The sequence below is a fragment of the Myotis nattereri genome, assembly GCF_964212035.1.
Source record: "Myotis nattereri genome assembly, chromosome: 4".
Classification (NCBI taxonomy): Eukaryota; Metazoa; Chordata; class Mammalia; order Chiroptera; family Vespertilionidae; genus Myotis; species Myotis nattereri.
The window spans coordinates 43,063,513-43,083,610 of record NC_138079.1 but is presented as its reverse complement, the minus strand read 5'-3'; the positions used below and the strand labels follow the sequence as shown (position 1 = coordinate 43,083,610).

Here is a 20,098-nt window from a genome sequence, read left to right as displayed (position 1 = left end):
CCTGGTTTCTGCAGAGCTGAAGGCACAGCAGCAGCAGCCGGGCTACACCCCGCGTTATCATGAGAAACACCCAGAAGACCTCGCGGACAGTCTAACACCACGGCTATAACAGAACAAGAAACTTTTTACCTACGACAGAATGCGGAGAGTAAACCAGCATCCTAAAAGGAAGTCTCTCAAATTCCACAGGAAATCATAAATAAGAGATCAAGTAAAATTCCTGTTGATACACTGGGAAATAACTTGCCAGTAACTTGCTCTAGCCTTTTTGTTGTTGCTGAAAAATCTCAAAATAGGAAGCCAGCAAAAGATTTAATCATTTTTATGGAAGACTGTGTTGGAATAAATAGGATTCACGTAAAATTCTGATTCCCCCAAATCATTTTTACACATTTTAAAGTACTTAGATCTCTTATAGCAGTTCTCAAAATTAAGATAAATATCTCATAATATTCTTTTATTCTTCACCCACACAAAAATCCAGCAAAAAATTATATGTGTGATCTAGTAAAATGTTTTTCTAAACATAATATAGGCTAATACTTTTCTCCCCGTTCTTCAGTCAAATTCAGGTGAAAATTCAAGATTTCCCTAATTGCCAAATACAAATTCCATTGTAGAATATATAGGAAAACAGAAAAGCATGAAAAAAGAAAATTAAACCAACCAGCAATTCCAACACTCAAAGATGACCACTTTTTAAATACTGGGTATTTTCTTCATTGCCATTCTATCCTGAAATGTGCTCCTTTCTTTTCTTTTTTTTTACACAAATGATATGCTTTGCAATGTGCTTTATCAATTATTATTCTCAAATTTTGGGGTCTCAGAACCACTTTGTGCTCTTTAAAATTATTGAGGACCTCAAAAAAGCCTTTTTAAATGTGGGTTATATGTATTACTATTTATAATATTAGCAATTAAAACAAATTTTTAAAAATTCTAATAATCCATTTAAAAATAAAGTAACTTATTACATGTCAACATTAATAACACATTTTATAAAAATTAATTCTATTTTCCAAAATAAACAACAAAAAACATTTAGTGAGAAAAGTGACATTTTTTTTTCAATTTTTGCAAATACTTTTAATGTCTGGCTTAACAAAAGACAGATGAATTCTCATATCCGTTTTCTACATTCAAAATGTTGATATGTCCTGTTAGTAGAAGTATGTGAAGAAAATCTAGCCTCACACAGATATGTAGTTGGGAAAGGAAGAGCAATTTTCAGATTATTGTGGATATTTTTCTTTATACTATACCAGAACTTGACAAGTGGTAGTGTTTTAAATATTAGTTGCAACGTGGATTTTAAAATAAAATTTAAAAATCAATGAAATTTTAATACTCTGTGCTCTCGTGAGAGAATAAAAATGGAAAATGCAAATGTCTTAGTATTACAATGAAAATAGTTTTGACCTTCAGGACACTCTGAAAGGGACCACACAATGCTATGTCTAATAGTTAACATAGCATTCTATCATAGGACATAGCGCTTCACCCACTAACCTGTTGTCAAATATTTAGATTGTTTCCAGGTTTTTGCTATTATAAAAAATGCTATGACAAACATCTTTATAGATACATCTTTCTATATATTTGCTTTTTTCAAATAACACCTTAGGAAGTAGAATTTGAGGGTCAAAAACAAAGTTATTTTTCAGGATTTTATACATATTGCCAACTTTCCCTCCAGAAAGGTTTATTAATTCACATTCCTGTCAGTAGCCTGTACAAGAGCCTTCCGTTCTCACCACACTCTTATCAACACTGGGTACCATGTGAGCCCTGTTTTAAGAGTTGCTTTTAAAGTGCGACTGAGCTGGCTGTTAGAGAGCTCACTCTTACATGGCATGCAATACTTGAGATTTACTGGAATTTTCTGCTCACAGAGTACTTCTCTGATAATTCTACGACAGTGTTTATTTACTGCTAGTTAGCATTATTACAATTAGTATTTACCCTGTGTCTTCTACTTGACAGTAAGGTCTTTTTGTTGATAAATTATTTTATTTTTCAATTACAGTTGACATTCAATATTATATTAATCTCAAGTGTACAGCATAGTGGTTAGATATTTATATAACTTATGAAGTGGTGGCCCCCAGCTCCCTACCCTCCGATAAGTATAGTACCAGACATAGTTATTACAATATTATAGACTACTAGAGGTCCAATGCAAGAACCCATGCAAGGGGCTCAGCCCCTGCCACCGCCGCCGCTGCCACTACCACTGCCGTGGCCGCCTCTGCCTCGGCCCCCACCATGGCAGCTTCATCCGGAAGGTCGTCTGGTCTAATTAGCATATTACACTTTTATTATTATTGATATTTCTATGCTGTACTTTATATCCCTGGCAATAGGTTTTCTGAGACAGTAACCATGTCTCATTATCTTAGTGTTGAGTCCATAGGGTGGAGACTCATGGGATAATGGTGGAAATAGTATTTTCCACCTTATAGAGACCTGGGTTTAAATGTCTTCACTGCTTACTAGCTGTGCAAGCTTTTGTAAATTACTTCCCCTTCCTTTCCTGAGCTTGGTCATCATCAGTTAACAGGTAGACTAACATCTACAGTACTTCAGAAGGCAGCTGTTTTGAAATTATATGTGTAAAATACCTTGTCCAATACTTGGCAAATATTCCGTATGTTTGTTCTTTACCTTTTCCTTTCCAATGTTGAAGTAACCTTGTGAAATCCAAAGTTGAAGGATCTTAAATACATGTTGATTTACTAATAGGCTACACTTAATTAAGAAAAACTAAAAGGCAGAGGACACCTCTTTAAAAATGATTACCTCTGAAAAGTGTAACTAAGCAAAATTGATGAGTTTTCTAATTACTCTTTCCTGCATCACTCAGATGTTACTCATTCTCTCAGTCAGTCAATATCTATGAGTGTGTCGTATGTGTTCCAAAGACAAAATATACACAGTCCCTAAACAAAACAGAAATGTAAAATGAAACTTTTTAGTGTCAGAATGCCACTTCTTTGGTCATAGTGAAACCTGCAGTCAGAGAAAAGCTATTCATAAAGGTATGTTGAGAGAGCTGCTCTGACTGTAGATCTCAGTAGCAGCTGGTACATCATCCCTGGTCCTATTCTGGTTAAAAGCTAACAATTTTTGCAGTGGGGCTTAAAACTAGTATATATATATATATATATATATATATATATATATATATATGCATTATTTTATTATCTGTCCACAGCGTTATAAAATTTTAAGGATAAACAAAATAAAATGAAAATCTTCAACAACTTGAACACCTTTCGTGGCCTCCTAATTAGAAGTACGCATAGATTATACAGAAAATAACTACAATGATAACACTATTATAGCAACACTTATAAGGTGTACCTAAAACTATACCCAGAGGCAAATTAATAGCCTTATTTGTTAGCTTATTAAACAGTAAAGAGGCCGAAACCGGTTTGGCTCAGTGGATAGAGCATCGGCCTGCGGACTGAAAGGTCCCAGGTTTGATTCCGGTCAAGGGCATATACCTGGGTTGCGGGCATATCCCCAGTAGGAGATGTGCAGGAGGCAGCTGATCGATGTTTCTCTCTCATCGATGTTTCTAACTCTCTATCTCTCTCCCTTCCTCTCTGTAAAAAATCAATAAAATATATTTTAAAAAAAAACAAACAGTAAAGAGGCCAAATAACCTAACTAAAGTATCCCATCAAACTGTTTTAATATATGCATTTAATGTAAATGGTATACTATTTTAAAAGCCCCTTATAATCAACCTCTATTCTCACAAGGAAATGCTCACAGATGTTGACTCCTATTTACTGTTTGTGTTTTGGGAAAGGAAGACTTGGCCTATCACTGTTGCACCAACCTGGATCTCTAGAGACAACTCTAACAAGAAAAATTAAACAGAAGAAATATACAACTGCAACCAACAAGAGCGGGTACTAGCTAAAGATACTAAGCAACACAGTTTAGAGGTTCCCAAACGCCGTTCTATACAAACTAGAAGTGTCAAAGTATTTGAAATTTATTTTTTACACTAGAATTCCTGGGTCTTGCCCCAGAACTTCCAAATCAAAATCCCCAGTGGTAAGACATAGTAGTCTGTGTTTCGGTTAAAGCCTTCTGGTGAGTTTAAGGTGTATTAACTTTGAGGAACCACTAGATGCATATCTGAATTTTTAATTTTCAAACAATAAGAAAAATTTACTAAATACATTGAGGTTATCAGCAAATTGAAAGAGGTGAAACAACTGAGAAGTCAGAGGGAATAGATATAATGTCAATGCAGGAAACCGTAGAAAATGTTTCAGTGGGATTAAAGAAGCTGAAGCCGGGATTTCACTGAAACAAGATAGAATAGAAAAAAGGAAGGAGGAGGATGGCTTAGGGGTGGGGAAGAAATTACCTGAGAACAAGAATGAATTCTTCAAAATTTAGAGAAAGGAATGAAGAGAGGGAGAGGATAGAAGGGAGGGAGGGAGGGGAGAAAAAGGATGGAGTGTTTAGTAAAGTCAGTGAAGAACAGAATAGAAACCAAGACTAGTATATTTTAATGTGATTCTGAAATGTTTTCAAATACTAACAAGAAAGCTTTGATATTTTCTGACAACCCAACCAAAGAAATTAGAGAAAAGACACTACTGAGCTAAATGCAGTTCAGGTTGAAGATAACCCCTGGTTTTAACTCAAAATTAAAACATAAGTCAAGTAGAATTATTTGTGCACCTTGGATATACCCCCAACTAAGGGTGTAGAGTGAGTAGTGATCTCTAAGGAATAGCATTGCTAGGAATAGCAGTATGAACCCATGAAACTGCTCAAGTCTTCAGTCCTGACAGATTATAATAGGGGGAGGGACAGGGAACTGCTTACTCTGTTCCAGGAACACGTGATGTCTTTGACCATTCGTATCATTCCTCACCCTGCCCCCTGCCCGCCCCCCCCCCCCCCCCCCGCCACACATCTATATTTTTCAGAGGCTGAGACTCAAAGAGGTCAACTGGTTCTCACCAGTATATTCTGGAGAACTGTGAGTGCTAAAGCTTTAACTCCAGGAGAGATTCAAAGAAAGTCTGGGACTCTGATCCTTGAGATAAAACTGAGATTAATTAAGAACTTTTTGCTATTAGTATTGGATGGTATATGCTAAAGTTGTTGTTAAGTCATTACAAACCTCTCTCCAGGTCTATAACTCTATGTTCAATAGGGTATAAAATATTTGCAATGGGGAAGGAAGAATGTGGGTGGGAAGGTTTAGTTCCTTCAGCTCTAAAGCAGGTTTGAAAATTTTTGCTAGAAGTGTGTTGTAGTGATGAAGGACTAATGGAGCTTAAGGGTTTGAATATCGTGACTATTTTTTTTAGGAAAAAAATAATTTTTTTTTTATTGATTTCAGAGAGGAGAGAGCGATAGAAACATCAATGATGAAAGAGAATCATTGATCGGCTGCCTCCACACCCCACAGCGGGGATCGAGCAACTGGGCATATGCCCTGACCAGGAATCAAACCATGACCTCCTGGTTCATAGGTCAATGCTCTATCACTGAGCCACGCTGGCCAGGCAATATCATTGACTATTAATGGTTGCTGCCAAATAGCATGTTCAGAGTCTGCAGAACTGTCTTGCAGGTCTTAGTTTTTCTTTGTAACAGACAATCATTTCCCAAGGAGATGAAAAGATAAGCCAAAACCAAAAGCAGAACCTTCTGACTTTCTGAAAAGGTGTTATATTGTTTCTCCCTCTTCCAATCTCTATATTCCAGGAAACAAAGAGAAACCGATGGGAAAGCTATACAACCTCACCTCTTGCTGTTGGCATGGCCGCTCTGATGAAGGATGGAGCCCTTCCTGGGTGACAGGATCAAACAACTTTCACTCTCTTACACGTGGGTAGACAATAAGGTGTGAGCCAGAGGTATTCCTCGTAGGTGCTCTTGGGTGACCTGTTTTAAGGTTTTAGAAACTCACTTGGGTGATTCTGCATTCAGAATCCTACCCTTTCTCTCAGAATCAAGTATCCTCCCACTCATCTTCTATCCTCTGGCCTCCCTAACTTGACAGATAGCTTTTATTACCTTTTTTTCCCCTGGATACCATTTCAGAGACCAAATTATGCCCAGCAATTTTAGCTAATGTTCTTGTTGGACAGTCTACAGATATAAATTTAAACATTTTTTGACTAATAGAAAAATTAATTATTTAATAATTTTCATAAAAAGATAAAAACCAATATTCCTTCCAAGATATTACAAAGATCAAAATGAAGTTGGATAGATTCCAAAACATTCAGGCCTGCCCCCAAACCCTTCTTTTCTAAAATTAGCTAAATGGAATTGGTGTCTCCATTTCCAAGTTACCAGAAGAGGGAATCTGACACTGTTGGAGTCCATTTCTCCCTTGACCAGGGTCACAGTCACCCACCTTGTGTGTTGCAGCAAATTCTCAAACAAGGACTGACCTAGGTATACAGACTACAAGGATTAGAAGGCACTTATCTTTCTGATAACAGCGAACAGATAATTAAGAGATTTCAATAGAGCCTTGAAACCCTACAGCAGAGATGCCAAAGTGTGTGACAAGCCATGCATATTGAGGCCTAAATTAAAAACTTGTTCCTTTTTATCATACGATAAGTCAAGCTAGAATAAACAGTGATAGTGACATTCAGCTGGTATTTAATGCAAAAAGCTACTTGAACCTCATATGATTGTGTTTGGTCATTGCTCTGTGTTGTATTTTCAATTAAATTCCTTATGGGATATTAACTAGTTGATTTGTTCCATTGTTTAAATAAGCAAAATCTTCTGCATCACGTGTTAAATATTCTGAGGAGCAGGTAATGAAACCTGAGGCAAGTGCAGTGCTCCATGCTGTTCTAGTAGACATTTGACATCCTTTTTGACAGTCCAGCATCTGCCTATTTGGTGAATTCCCCAGCTGGTGGGTCCTGCAGGCGGCAGAGCTGACAATGCCAGATACTGTCCCAGTGATGACCTTCGCACCCATTCCAGACTGACCTGAGGGCTACGAATGAAAGACGTAGATGGTGGAGCTCCTCATTCTCTCCAGCCGCAGCAGATGTTGCAATAGGGAGCTGCTGGTATGGAAGTGGTAACAGTACTAATTGTGACATCTAGTGCTCAACAGTAACGGTAACCATTTCCTCACCAGAGGATTATTTTTTCAAAAACAGCTTTATTGAAATACTAGAGACCCGATGCACAAAAATTTGTGCACTCGGGGGGAGAGGGGGTCCCTCAGCCCGGCCTGTGCCCTCTCGCAGTCTGGGACCCCTCGGGAGATAACGACCTGCTGGCTTAGGCCCACTCCCGGGTGGCAGAGGGCAGGCCCAATCCCTAGGTGCAGCCCCTGGTCGGGCTCAGAGCAGGGCCGATTGGGGAGTTGGGATGCCGCCCCCTGTCACGCACAGAGCAGGGTCGATCAGGGGGTTGGGGAGCTCCCCTCTGTCACACACAGAGCAGGGCCGATCAGGGGGTTGAGGAGCTCTCCCCTGTCACTCACAGAGTAGGGCCGATAGGGGAGTTGGAGTACCCCCGCCCCCCCCCCCCCCCCCCCCCGGTCACACACAGAGCAGGGTGGATCAGGGGGTTGGGGCGCCGCCACTGTCACACTCAGGGCAGGGCCAATGGGGAGGTTATGGCTCTACCCCGTCACACACAGAGCAGGGCCCGTGGGGGGTGGGGGAGATTGGGGCGCCGCACCTTGTCACACACAGAGCAGGGCTGATCAGGGGGGTTTGGTCGCTGCCCCTGTCACGCTGATCCCGGTGCCGGGAGGCCTCACTGCTCCGCTGATCCCGGTGCTGGGAGGCATATTACCCTTTTACTATATAGGATAGAAGCCTGGTGACAGGTGGAGGCCGGCTGGTTTGCCCTGAAGGGTGTCCTGGATCAGGGTGGGGGTCCCCACTGGGGTGCCTGGCCAGCCTGGGTGAGGGGATGATGGCTGTTTGCAGCTGGTCACACACCCTTCAGGGTGGGGGTCCCCACTGGGGTGCCTGGCCAGCCTGGGTGAGGGGCAGAGGGCCGTTTTCAGGCTGACAGGTGACTGAAGCTCCCAACCTGTCCTTTTTTCCTTTTTTTTTTCATTCTGGGCCAGCTTTAGCTCTGAGGCTTGGCTCCAGCTATGAGACTTCCACTGCTGAAAGCAGGTTTCTGGCCTTTGTTTACCCTTCTGTATTTGAAACAATGTTGCGGTCCTGCTGGCTGAAGCCCGGGATTTTGTTTAGCTTCTATTTTTGTAACACAGTTGCTTAGAGTGCAGCTGAGAGGCGGGCAAGGCAGGTGGGGAAGCTTTGGCTTCCTCCATCACTAAAGCAAGCAAGCCTCATGTTAGTTTCCAGCTGCCTGGCTGCCGGCCGCCATCTTGGCTGTCAGTTAATTTGCATATCTCACTGATTAGCCAATGGGAAGGGTAGCGGTCGTACGCCAATTACCATGTTTCTGTTTTATTAGATAGGATAATTCACATGCCATACAATTCACCCACGTACAATTTATTGGCTTTTAGTCTATTCACAGAGTTGTCCAACTATCCCCACAATAGGTTTTAGAACATTTTCATCATCCCCAAAATAAACCCCACACCCTTTAAGCATCATCCCCCAATCCTCCCCCATCTCCTTCTCAGCTCTAGGCAACAATTAATCTACTTTCTGTCTCTACAGGTTAGCCTATTCTGGACATTTCATACAAATGGAAATATAGAAGATGTGCTCCTTTGTGTCTGTCTTCTTTCACTTAGCATACTGTTTTCAAGGTTCATCCAAGTTGTAGCATGAAGCATACTTCATTCCCTTTTATGGCCGAATAATATTCCATTGCATGAATAGACCATGTTTTCTTTACCCATTCATTAGTTGGTGGACATTTCTATTGTTTACACTTTTTGGCTATTATGCATAATGCTCCTATGAACACTTGTGTACAAAGTCTTATGTGGACATATGTGTTCATTTTCATGGGTATATACTTAGGAGTGGAATTGCTGTATCACATGGTAACTCTGTTTAACTGTTTGAGGTACTGTCAGATTGTTTCCAAAGCAGTTGCACAATTTTACATTCTTACCAGCAGTGTATTCTTATTTTTCCACATCCTCACCAGCACATATTATTAATTGCCTTTTTAAAATTATAGTCACCTTAGTAGGTGTGAAGTGGTATCTTGTGGTTTTGATTTGCATTTTCCTGATGGCTAACAATGTTGAGTATCTTTTCATGTGCTCATTGGACATTTGTATATCTTCGCTGGAGAACTATCTATTCAGACCATTCACCCATTTTAAATTGGGTTATTTGTTTTTCTATAATTGGGTCACATAGTTCACCAGACCAGTTTTGAAGGCATGGTTTTAAGGATTGTTCCTGGCTACCAGAGCCTACTTTTCCACACTTCAATGATTTTATGAGCTACCAATATCCTTTGAATAAAGTCATTTTCTGCTTAAATCAGTCATAGTTAGCTTCTACTGCAATGCAAACCCCGACTGACAGAGTCTGGAATGCAAGGCAGCACCAGCACCCCTCACCTAGAGAAAATCACTTATATAAAAGGCTTTACTGGCAAATGGAAGACTGTTAAGTGGCAGGGTTGGGTTTCTGAGTTCATGATTCTAAACTCTGAAACTATGCAAACTCAATCCAAGGGAATTTACGGGATTTACAAGTGAAAACTTTGGCAGGTTGAGTAGCAAGTAGGAACTGGAGCACAGAAAACAGAAAGAAAACTAAGAAATGGTTGTCAGTTCTTGTTATTTCCCCCTAAGATAAAGTAGGCCATTGATTCCTGTAAGTTGTTCAGATGATAAGGCCCTAATTTTCTGATGCCGGCAGTCCTCTCTCTGAGTTGGTCCTGCAGCCACAGAGGTTGCATAACCCTGCATCTTTCTGCCAACCGAGGTTGGTATCCAGGGCCTCCACTAGGATTTTATTCCAAAGGGTCAAGTATGTAAATGATGTATGAGCCCTAGTTTTATCAGCTGACTTAACTACACATTCGGTTATCACACAAGTTTAGTTCATATATCAACATTGCTAACTTTAAGTTAGCTAAATAAGAATATCACTCACCTCTTAGAGTTATTAGTGATCTGAGGCTGAAGGTTTGGAGAAAGTTGTTCTCTGCAGTTTTCTCCTGGATAACAACACCCTTGGCTCACCCTTCTGAGTAGGACAGACTGAGCACAACAGTAGTGCCAGTCTGCCTTTGGTTTCCCCTCACAACCCTTCTAAGCACCTACTCTCCCCTTTCTGATGCCTTTTTCTTCCAGGGGAGTATCTTAGATCCTGTACTTAAAGGGATTTGTTTGAAAGGGAATCCAATGTAAAACAGATGCTAATAGGTTAAATTGTAGTAGGCAGTTAGGCAGAGTAGAAAGGACAGGCCAGATGCAGAATGTCCCCAGGGCAGAAAGCCATGGACAATTGTAAAGTGTTACCTTGCCCCCAGGGTGACCTTTCCTCCCCTAGCATATCACTGGTCATGGTTTAGACCCCCTAACCTTTCATATGGCTAGTATGCAGTTCAGACCCTCCCTGACCTTTCCTCCTTGGCATGCCACTAGTCATGAGATAGACCCCTTAGAAGAGGAACAAGAGGACAGGAGAATAACCTTAGATGACTTCCATAAACCCTTGCAGGACCGCTCCCTTAAGCAGTAAGCCCTCAAGACAATGAGGTTCTGACCAGCATCAAATAATCTTAGGAACAAAGCCTCAAGCCTGTTGCCCGCAGAGACAAGAGATAACATCTAGGCTTCAGTTGTCTTTCAGCTCCAGGCCCAGAAAAACAGCAAGGCCAGACAAGTGATTCCATGGCTGACCTCAAGGCTAATGACCACCTGCTTTGACACATGACCAATCAGTACAGACCATGACCATGAAAGGACACACCTGGAAAGCTGATGAATATTCCACTGAGATAGTCCCCTGGGACAGCGGTAGGCAACCAATGGTCCTTGGACCACTGGTGGTCCATGAGGTCCGAAAGGTTGGCGACCGCTGCCCTGGGACATCCCCTAAGATCTCTGCCTTCACAGAGGGGATAAAAACCCTCAGGACAGAGGACCCAGCATTCATTCACTTTCTCTCTCTCTCTCTCTCTCTCTCTCTCTCTCTCTCTCTCTCTCTCTCTTTCTCTCTGCCTTCTTTCTTTAGACATATCTCTTTGCTTTCTTTCTCCTAAGCCCAAAGGGCCCTTCTTTTGACTCTATAGCTTGTTTCCTGAGTCCATGCATAGCCCAGCTGGCTCACTTCTTCTACCTCTGTGACTTTCTAAATAAACTGTTGCTTGTGTCTGGGTATTGGCTCTGAATTTTTTCTTCCTTTTTTTTTTTTTTTAATCTTCACCTGTGGATATTTTTCCATTGATTTTTAGAGAGAGTGTAAGGGAGAGGGAAAGACAGAGAGAGAAACATCGGTGTGAGACAGGCACATCGATTGGTTGTCTCCTGCATACGCCCCGACCAGAGCCAGGAGCTATAACCAAGGTACGTGCCCTTGGCCAGAATCAAACCCAGGACCCTTCAGTTTGCAGGCTGACACTCTAGCCACTGAGCCAAACCTGTTAGGGCTTCTTTCTTAGCCAGAAATCAAGTACCAAGGTTGCTGAACCAAGGTCCCATCGCCAGTAACACCTAGTACCGGTTCACCGCTAAGAAACTATTAATACTCTAAAAGGTGTTTGCATTTCTATATCATTGATCTCTCTATACTGACTTGCTTTTTGCCTAATTCAAAGACCACTTCTCAGTTGTCATTCTTCTTGCCTTTATTTTGGCATCTAAGAACAAGATGATTTGTTATGAGTGAGAGGATATGAGTGGTACAGATCTGAGAGGAGGAAACCTGAGATCCTGGGATGAAATGTTTTGTGGTGAGACTCAACCAGTAATTTATTCAACAACCATCTCTTAAGCACCTACTATGTGCCAGACACTGTGTTCTAGCTGCTGGAGATGCAGCAGATAAGATAAGCAAGGCCCCTGCTCTCATGGAGCTTCCTCTCTAAAGGTGACAATAAACAATAAATAAACAAAAAGACACTGATACTGCCCTAGCCGGTTTGGCTCAGTGGATAAAGCATTGGCCAGCGGACTGAAGGGTCCCAGGTTTGATTCCGGCCAAGGGCACATGCCAATCCCCAGTAGGGGGCACGCAGGAGGCAGCCGATCAATGATTCTCTCTCATCATTGATGTTTCTATCTCTCCCTCTCCCTTCCTCTGAAATCAATAAAAATATATTTTTTTAAAAAGACAGATACTGATAGGTGCTATGAAGAGCAATGTGAAATAGGGGAAAATGTAATAGTGATAGATGTGAAAAGAGCTCCTTAGGCCGGGTGGTTGAGGAAAGCCTCTTTAAGAAATCTGACATGTAACAGAGTGGCATGCTCAGTCTGACTCCTTGTTCCAGCCTACCTTGTTCCTATGGCCTTCAGGCTAACAGCTCCTGCTTTAGACATGATAATTATCAGAGGAATGCTGCTTGGAACATGAGTTTTTACAAAAATAGCCCTTCCCATTTTCCTCTCCTGAACTCTGTACTTTCTTAAGATGGATTTGAGGAACTACTAGGTCTCCCATCTTCTCCGTTGGTGCCTTCTCAATCAATGAACCTTTCCTTACTCCAAATTCTGACATTTTTATTTGACCTTTTGAAGAGTCAGGATCATAGACTTTGGACTGGTAACATTTACTCTGAAACCTGAAGAGTGGATTTGGCTGAAGAGTTCCAGGGAGAGAAAACAGCAAGTGCAAAGACCTAGATGCAGGAGCAGGCTCAGCATGTTGGAGATTCAAAAGAATGAAGAATGACTAGAATATAGTGAAAATAGCAAAATAGTATGAGAGGAAAGAAGGTCGGTTAGGGCCTTGAAAGGTATTGTAGAGTCACAGAGAGGCTATCTTGCCCAAGACACACACTAAGTGGCAGAGCTGGGATGATAATCTAGGCCTTTTCAATCCTATCTGGTGTTTTTGCATTGGAGCCTAGTTTATGCCCAAAATGGTACTAGATGAAGAGGTGATTTATTGAAGCCCTTCTGGGAGATCCCAAAATTCTAAGAAGAGACAAAGACCATTGTCTCTCTTTCCTCATTCTATGAAAAGGATTGTCCAGTCACTCCACATTTACATTGCTGCACAAAAAAGTAAATTAATACACCAGGTCAAATCCAATACGAAGTCTATCTATTAAATGCAGATATGAATTTTATAGATATTACTAGAGGCTCAGTGCACAAAAATTTGTGCACTTGGCGGGGGCAGGGGGGCTTTCAGCCCAGCCTATGCCCTCTCACAGTCTGGGACCCCTCAGGGGATGACCACCTGCTGGCTTAGGACCACTCCCCAGGGGATCGGGCCCAAGCTGGCAGTCAGACATCCCTCTGGCAGCCCGGGAGCCCTCGGGGGATGTCCACTTGCCAGCGGGGAGCAGGCCTAAGCTGCAGTCGGACATCCTTAGCGCTGCTGAGGAGGCGGGAGAGGCTCCCACCACCACTGCTGTGCTGGCAGCCTTCAACCTGGCTTGTAGCTGAGCAGAGCTCCCCCTGTGGGAGCGCACTGACCACCAGGGGACAGCTCCTGCATTGAGCGTCTGCCCCCTGGTGGTCAGTGTGTGTCATAGTGACCAGTCATTCCCAGTCCTTCTGCTGTTAGGGTCAATTTGCATATTACCCTTTTTTTTTTAATTAAATCTTTATTGTTCAGATTATTACATTTGTTCCCAGAGGCTCCTTACACTATCTTTGTATTTTTGGATTCTTTTTTCATTTTGCTTTTCCGGTTGGGTGTTTTTTGCTTCTTCGCATTTCAAATCTTTGACTTGATTCTTGCACTCCTCAGGTCTGCTGTTGGGAGTCTGTATAGTATTCTTTATTTCAGTCAGTGTATGCTTAATTTCTAGTTGGTCCTTTATCACAACATCGAGGGTCTCATTAGCTTTCTTGAGGATCTCACTATATTTATCCCAGTCTTTTTGAGGGCCTTACTAAATTTATCGGCGGCTTCTAGACAGTTCTTGAGAGACCTTAAAAGTGTGGTTTTGAACTCTATATCCAGCATTTTGCTTTCCTCCATTTCTGTCATTTGTGTCCTGTTCTTTGTCTCCGCATTTTTTATGCTTTCTTGGTGCACCCCCTAGTGGTCTTTGTGCACAGTCTTGTTGTAGTTAAGCCTTGATTGTTGTAGGTAGCACTGGGGGGGATTTGACCTCCAGCCAACTGGCTGTGAGAATCAGCTGTGTCTGCAGTGGGATAACTTCTGTCCTCTAGGGAGGTGCTAATCTAGCCTTTGCCTGAGGCTATCCAGCAAATGCCTCTGTGCAGGGCTTGGGCAGGGTCACACTGGATCAAACAGGGCAGGCGGAGCGAGCAGTTATGGCTACTCTCAGTCCCGTCCCCAGAGGCTCTGCCTCTCAGTGTCCCAGCAACCGCTGCAAGTACCTTGAAGAGAAAGCTGCCCTCAAGTTCCGACCGATGCCAGACAGTCCCGCTTCTCCCGTTTGAGTCTGGGTCTCCAGAGACTCACCCGGAACTGGAGCCGAGAGCCTGAGATTCCCTCCCGATTGAAACAGACAACCGCGCCCTCACCCGCCAGCCTGCTCTGCACGCACCTCCGCACCTTTGTATTTTACTTCAGCACCGCACCTCCTCTGAGTCTTGGTATGCTTTTCTTTCCTTCTAGTTGTAGAATTTCCCCTCAGCCAGCCTTCCTGTGGTTCTGGGTGATGTCCGTTCCGTCTTTTAGTTGTATTTTTGAAGTGGTTGTGCGAGGCGGCAATCTCTGGTGTTTACCTATGCCGCCATCTTGGTTTCTCTCTATTTATTCTTTTATTTTATTAATCGATTAATTTATTTATTTATAATGTTCAATAAATTTCTAAGAGTAGTGACTAGCCCAAGCAGGATGGAAGACCAAAACCTCTGGAACTTTCTTTTTCACATTATATCATAATTTTGTAGAAGTCTTTTTGGGAGCCAGGTTTTCTTGGACGTACACATGAAATCACTGATTTTATTCCAAAAATGTTAATCAATATTCCTATGCAATTTACTGTTTATAGTCTACATGAAATGGAAAATTTCACTTGGATTTTTACTAAGTTTAGTTTTTTAGAAGCACCATAAAATAAATCTTTTATTGCTAATAAAATACAACCATTTTGCCCATAATGTACTAACATGATTATCTTTTCATCAATTGCTCCATTAGTGCATTCATTAGATACAATGAAGGCCATCATTAGACCAGGGATGAATTTTTATCATCACAATTAAATAAATTTGGTTTTTGACCTGAGTAAGGAAAAAGAAAGTATATTATGATTTTTAACTCTCAGAAAGAAAACAATGCATAGATAATAATAAATGATATATTTTCAGCTTGATACAATTTTACTATATAGGATAGAGGCCTGGTGCACAGGTGAGGGCGGGCTGGTTTGCCCTGCTCCCTTCAGCTGCCTGGCTGCCGGCCGCCATCTTGGTTGGCAGTTAATTTGCATATCGCCCTGATTAGCCAATGGGAAGGGTAGTGAAGTTACGATTAATTACCATGTTTCTCTATTATTAGATAGGATGGTAAATACCTATTAAACATTTATCACATGATCTCATAGAGCATGTAGAGAAATTATTTTGGTGTTGCTATGTTTGACCTTATGAACATTAATCACACTGGATTGCCTAATGTCTATTTTTAAACATAAGATCTACTCTTCCTATTACACATTAGGAAACTTAATACAACTAAGGTACTTGTGAGGATTAGCTACTACATAGACTTTCTGGGTCTTTTATGCTTTGCTTTTAAAATTAGAAATAGAAAAAATATTTTTAAGTAAATTTATACTCAAATAAAAAAAATTGGCTAATAAAGACCAGATGTGTGCACACTGTGTATATACATATATATACCATTAGACTAGCATACTTACTAGCTGTCTGACATGAGGTAAATTGCTCAATATTACTAAGCCTCCATTTTCTGTTCCATAAAACAGAGATGAAAACAATGCCTATACATACAGCTATTGTGAAAACTACTCAAAATAACAAGTGACAGTACTTGAATTACTTGAGTAAGTGTTGGTTTCCCTCTCCTTCTCTGTGTTTCTGTTCACTCATCAGAAACATAAGCGGGTCAGGGACATGATGCTAACATTCCTTCTAGGACAAGTGTCATCAGCAGCTAGGCTTTCCTGCCAGATTTGAGCCACAGGAAAGTGAAAACTTTTGCTGTAGGCAAATAGAAAAGTGCTAACAAGACAAACCTGGAGACTGACAGGAAACTCCCAGGGGGGTGAGCAATGAGGTTTCAAGAACTGGAACTTAAAGGGCCAGGGTTCTAGTAGCTCCCCAGGCCCAATTCATTTAACTGGTGCATTTGTTTCAACTACTAATTACTAGTGGTATTATTTAATGTCTGCCCTCACCAGAGACCAAACCCTATAAAGGTGAGGAACTATGGCCCTGGCTAGTGTGGCTCTGTTGACTGGAGTATCGTCCCTTACACCAAAAGGTGGCGGGTTCAATTCCCAGTCAGGGCACATACCCAAGTTGTGGGTTCCATCCCCAGATGGGGCACATGTAAAAGGCAACCAGTTCATGTTTCTCTCTCTCTCCTCTCTCTCTCTCTCTCTCTCTCTCTCTCTCTCTCTCTCTCTCAAAATAAAAAGGGACTAGAAACTGTTTTGTTCATTCACTCCACATTTACATTGCTGCACACATAGTAAGCCCTGCACACATAAGTATTTGTTGAATAAATGAAGCTGTTTTCTTACAGTAGATGCATTTTTGAAATTGGAGGTGTCACAAGTTTAGCTAGGCTACTTACTCCATGTATTGCTGCCTCTGCCTCCATTTTGTCTGGCTGCAGAGTCCTAAGCTGACGCTAGCCCCCTCATTCAGGTCCATGCCCTAAATAACAGGCAGAGCCACAGGCAAACCTAAGTTCCTGATATGACTTCTCTAATAGTTTTTGGGACCAACAGTCTCCCCTACACCACCTTCCAACACCTTCCACTTGTGTGCCCCTTAGGTAACAGCCCTGTGGAGCTTACCAAAACCTCACTCATCTTGGTTTGAATAGACCTATCCAGCCTTAGCCTGGGAACCCCAAAGCACTCCATCCCTCAACCCTAATAGAGGTGTGTCCCCCAGGTCCTGTCAATCTCTCTGCCCGCACTCTGCCTTGGCCTCCCTGGGGGGCTCCCTGAGATATGCCATATTCTTCCTCCAGGATTTTTGAGTAATGAACTTCTCTACTTCTGTTTCTCTTGTGGTCTTTTGTCAAACTCAGGGTCATCATTAGGCACCCTATGCTCCACTCAACACATGTTAATTTAACAAAGTCATCCATGGACACAGACAATAGGGTGGTGAAGGCCTGGGGTGGGGGGCTGGGAGAGGTCAATGGGGGCGGGGGAGGGGGGGACATATGTAATACTTTCAACAATAAAGAATTATTTTTTAAAAAGATATTTTTAAAAGTCAGGAGGAAATTAATTTTATTTACAAATCAACAATTTCAAAACCCTCGGTGAAATCAACCTTTAAAAGGAAATTTGTGGTTTGTGTAAATTCCTTTTTTAAAGTATTTTTTTATTGATTTCAGAGTGGAATGGGGAGGGAGAGAGAGATAGAAACATTAATGATGAGAGAGTGTCATTGATTAGTTGCCTCCTACATGCCCCACACTGGGGATTGAACCCGCAACCCGGGTGTGTGCCCTGACCAGGAATGAAATCGTGACCTCCTGGTTCATAGGTCAATGCTTAACCACTGAGCCATGCTGGCTGAGCTGAATTTTCTGTTAAAAAGAAGCATACCCAAACTAAGAAAACATAATGGCTCCATGGGAGGGCTTTAAGCATTCAGAGTTTGGTAGACTGAATAGCAGCATCAATTAATCTTCCCACATATTTTGGACTTCATCAGATTAGCATGTGGAATTTTGAAACTGAACATATCCAAGTTGCCTAATAGAGGACTCTCTGAGCAACAAGCAAAGTCTATTCTTATCCTTCTACCTATGATCTGGCTCAAGGGTCCATCTAGGAGAGGCTTTCTGTCAAGTCACAGAGGTGGGAATGATGACTACACTATAGACACCCTAACTGAATAATCCCTCAGTATTTATCATTGTCTCCTCTAAGCTACAGTGTTTCCAGAGTCACTGGACATTGTCAATCCCTGATAAACAAATGGTCAACAACCTCACTCATTTTGGTTTGACTTGACCTATCCAGCATTAATTCTATCTAATCTAACAGGTTCAACATCCCAACTAAATTTGCTTCTTGCAAAAGTATGGATGATTTGACATTCACTTGCTTATTTATTTGTTCATTTATTCATCCATTCACTTATTCATTCTACAAATGTTCTCAGTCCTGGAAATCCTGAGTGATTCTGGATGAGAAAAAGAAAGCTTAGACAGAGCAGCAGTAAGTAGCACAAGAACTGGAACCAGGAATTAAAACAATATCTAACCACACTAGAGGCCCAGTGCACGAAATTCGTGCACGGGGGGGGGGGTCCTCAGCTCAGCCTGCACCCTCTCACAATCTGAGACCCCTTAGGAGATGTCTGATTGCTGGTTTATTGGGCCTAAACCAGCAGTCGGACATCCCTCTCGCAATCTGGGACAGCTGGCTCCTAATCGCTCACCTGCCTGCCTGCCTGATTGCTCCTAACCACTCTGCCTGCCTGCCTCTAACCACTCATCTGCCTGCCTGATCATCCCTAACCACTCTGCCTGCCTGCTTAATCACCCCTAACCACTCGCCTGCCTGCCTGATTGCCCTGAACCACTCTGCCTGCCTGCCTAATCACCCCTAACCACTCGCCTGCCTGCCTGATCACCTCTAACCACCTCTGCTTCAGCCTCTGCTGCTGTGGCTTCATCCAGAAGGATGTCCGGAATGACGTCTCAAAGGTCATTCAGCTGTCTGGTCTAATTAGCATATTATGCTTTTATTATTATAGATGTTGTGTCCAGCTACAGTACCACCTCTACAAACTAAATCTCATTTTAAGAAGAATACATGTCTTTTCTCTATTCCTTTGTTAATGTCCTTAGTATAGCATTTATGACATTATGTTGGGGTTAACTGCTTCCCCTCACCCGACTGTGCACAACTGTTCCTTGAGAGAAGCAATTGTGCCATCCAATCACCTTTATGTCCCTGGTGCCTAGCAGGGGGCCTAGCACATATAACTCATTGTCAATGGAGCAGTTCTATGGATTCCAGGAAAGCTAATGAATTTCTAGGTATTATCAGGCCTACATTGTCCAATATGGTAACCACTAGCCACATGTGGCTATTGAGTACTTGAAATGTACCTCCATGGGAGGAATTCAGATGTGCTGCAAATATAAAATACACGTCAAATTTCAAAGACTTGACACAAAAATATAAAATACCCCATGAATAGTTTTTATATCGATTACATGTTGAAATACTTTGGATAGTGGGTTAAATAAAATATTAAAATTAATTTCACCTTTTTACCTTTTTTAAAAATGTAACTATTAGAAAATCTAAAATTATAAATGTGGTTCATATTTTATTTTGATTGGATAATGGTGGACTAAACAAAAGATTTACTATACAGGTACAAACCACATCCAGTCTCTTGTACCTGATTCTCTAAGTTTTGGTAGAAAGAGGAATTTGGTTACCTTGCCTGAATTGAGTCAAGGCATTTACTAAGAGTAGGTTCAAAATATCCAAGGAATATAAGACTTTTTGGGGGGCAACATTTTATTAGTCAATACGTTCTAGACTTTACTAGGTATGCTGTTTTAAAGAAAAAAATAATTCCAAATCTTACTGTATTCACCTACATTGAGTTGAAGTCTCAAGGGCATGTAATACCCATGCAGCCAACACTTAAATAGCTCTTCAACTTCTGGCTACAAGTGCCTCTGTTTTATCCTCTCCTCCCCCGGTCTCTGGCATCCTGAGCAGTCACCCATCCCATCTCAGCTCTTTCTACTGACCTTACAAGGGGGCTCAAATAACACACTTGTCCAAACACCTAGATAAGCACAGCCGGGGGAGACATATAAATAGGTCTATGGAA

At 41.7% G+C, this 20,098-nt stretch overlaps 1 protein-coding gene across 1 annotated transcript in view; it reads right to left on the bottom strand.

Annotated features, from left to right (window-relative positions):
• The window catches only part of CMYA5 (cardiomyopathy associated 5), a 102,839-nt gene that overhangs the window by 76,502 nt on the left and 6,239 nt on the right, over positions 1-20,098 (bottom strand). The gene's annotated exons all lie outside the window — the stretch shown is intronic.